Consider the following 2934-nt stretch of genomic DNA (forward strand, 5'->3'; position numbering starts at 1 on the left):
GTATTAATACATGCATGAAAATGTTCAGATTGTCATTTTACATATTAGATATATTGCTTTTGTTGCTTAATACTATCTAAGCACACTGACTTTACATGTTTATTTACAAATCAACATGGTATAAAAGAATCACATGGCTCTATGCATATTGCTATGGTCTCTGAGAAGTCTTGTTCACTTTTGAATAGATTGGCAGGACAAGAAGCAACTCAAACATTTACAAATAAATATACATATATATACTCATACCTATATATGTACACATATATGCATACAGATATACACAAACATATGTGTGTATATATGAGTTTTTATTTATCATAGAAAATTTCAAATGCATGAAAGAAGAGATAATGGTATAAGCAACTTCCATGTATCCAACACCTAATTTCAATGATTATCAACTTATTCACCATAATGATACATATTTTAAGAAATTTTTTTGAAGTATAACATACATAGGGAAAAGTATATGGATCATAGCGTACAGCTCTATGAATTGTTACAAAATGATGCACCCAGATAACCACCACCCAGATCAAGATGCAAACGTGCTAGCATTGCAGAAGCCACACCCTACTTCCTCCTAACTCCCACAAGGTAACTAACTACTCTCTTGACTTCTCATATTCCAGATTAGTTTTGCCTGTTTTTGAACTTTATATAAATGGAGTCATACAAGTGTTCTTGTTGTGTAACTTCTTTTACTTAATATCATATTTGTAAGATTGATACATGTTGTGTTTAATAGTAATTTGTTTCCTTACAGTGTAGTGTTCTATTACAGTACTATACTCTCATTTCTTTATCCATCCTACTGTAGATGGACATTGGAGTACTGTTTCAGTGAACACTTTTTTTGGTGAATGTATGTTGGCATTTAGAGCTAGAAGTGGAATTTCTAGGTTACAGAATATGTGTGCCAAACAATTTTCCACAAATTTACACTCCCTGGTTGTTCCACATCCTTGTCAGCACTTGGTATTGTCATTTTTTAAAACTTTAGCCATTCTGCTGCTTCTACAGATGTATCTCATTGAGGTTTTAATTTGTAATTTCTTTATGAGTAATGAGATTAGACATGTTTTCAAGTTTTTTGACCACTGGCTATCTACAGAGGGAGAATATTTGCCCACTGGATTTAAGTAGCTGGTCTCCACTGGGATTATCATTGCTGTTTTAACAACTTTATTAAGGTATATACCATGCAATTTTCTCATTTTAAATGTTCATATCACTGATTTTTAGTATATTTACTGAGTTGTGCAGCCATCACCACAGTTTTAGAACATTCCCATCAACCCAATAAGATTTCTCATGCCCTTTAACATTTAATTCCCTTTTCCACGCCCACGCTCCAGAAAACCACTGATCTATTTTCTGGTTCTCTACATTTGCCTTTTCTGACTCTTTTGGGGTTTTCTTTCTTTTTATAAATTAATAAATTAGTAATTTTACCTTTCCATCAGTTTCTGTGTCTGTGGCTAATATAAATTCACCCCAGAGAAACAGGTCTAATTTAAGTGTCCTGACAAGTGAGTTGTCTCCAGCTGTTGATTTGTGCTGGATTCTCCAATGTCAATGTCCTCTAGACAAAGACCACCAGGAACACACTTGTGGTTGGGCTTATTATTGGTTACAGCAAGGGAGAATGTATACCATGGGGAACCATGGGGCATCTCAGTAAGAGGGTATTAGAAAGAGCTTGTGTTTGGTGGTTTGGGGGAGTGTTTTAAGGAAGGAGAGCTTTGCTCTGAATTGGATGCTGTCAGGAAGGAGCGGTAATTCTTAAAGTTAGATATCTTAATAAGTCTTATTTAGAAGGAGGGCAGAGTAGTCTGAGGCTAAAGCTGTAATTGGTAAAGAAACGGTAATCAGAGTCCCGGACCCTTGGGTCCCCACGGCCACGCTCCGCTCCTTCTTCCTTCGCCGCCGCTGCCAGCGCTCCTGCCGGACATGCCTTTCGTTGAGCTGGACACGAACTTGCCCGCCGATCGCGTGCCCGCGGGGCTGGAGAAACGTCTCTGCGCGGCCACCGCCACCATCCTGGGCAAACCTGAGGACCGCGTGAACGTGACGGTGCGGCTGGGCCTGTCCATGGCGCTGAACGGCTCCACGGAGCCCTGCGCGCAGCTGCTCGTCTCCTCCATCGGCGTGGTGGGCACAGCGGAGGAGAACCGAGGCCACAGCGCTCGCCTCTTCGAGTTCCTCACCAAGGAGCTGGCCTTGGGCCAGGACCGGCTGCTCAGAAGGAATTCGGGGTATGTCCAGAGATTATGACCTTTGGACTTGTGGCCCAACCGCGTTCCAGGATCATTATCCGCTTTTTACCCCTGGAGCCCTGGCAGATTGGCAAGAAAGGGGCAGTCATGACTTTTTTGTGATTGGCATCTGTGAGCTGGTTGCCCCTTGCAGAAAGACTTCCTGGCAGAGCAAGGGCCTAGTGGATAATACCAGCTTTGGACACTTCCTCGTGCAGACACGTCTGTGACCTCACAGTCCTCTTCTTCCCCATTCTCATGCTAAATAAATGAAGAGAGCTTCATGATTCACACATGACTTCTTTACCTCCCTATACTTCTGGGCATGCTGGGCCACTGGGGGCAGCAGGGCTGGTGGATGAGGAGGAGACCTTAGGGAACCTGGAGGTGGGATGTTTCCTGTCTTCAGGGCCGCTGTCCAATATGTTCAGACTGCTCAGATCTCGGGGTGGAGGGCTCAGCCTGGAGGCTTTCCTCTCCACATCCACGTGCAGGCCAGTGGGGAGGTGCAGGCAGCTGGTCCAGCCTGGGCCTTCCTGTAGACTCTGCTGAGATCTCTTGAGGCTTCTGTCCTCAGCCTTGGGTACGCCAGGCCATTTCCTGTCCATAGTCTGCTATACCAGGCAGGAGAACAGGGCAGGCTGGGCTTCAGGGACCTTCTCTGGGCATTCCA

General features: G+C 43.7%; 1 pseudogene across 1 annotated transcript; it reads left to right on the plus strand.

Moving 5' to 3' along the window:
* Positions 1-1889: 1889 nt before the first annotated feature.
* Positions 1890-2505, plus strand: LOC105810447 (annotated as a pseudogene). Its single transcript, XR_001137491.1, has one exon. The product of XR_001137491.1 is annotated as a D-dopachrome decarboxylase pseudogene (transcript).
* Positions 2506-2934: the final 429 nt, after the last annotated feature.

The sequence above is a fragment of the Propithecus coquereli genome, unplaced genomic scaffold (assembly GCF_000956105.1).
Source record: "Propithecus coquereli isolate 6110/MARCELLA unplaced genomic scaffold, Pcoq_1.0 Scaffold212, whole genome shotgun sequence".
Lineage (NCBI taxonomy): Eukaryota > Metazoa > Chordata > Mammalia > Primates > Indriidae > Propithecus > Propithecus coquereli.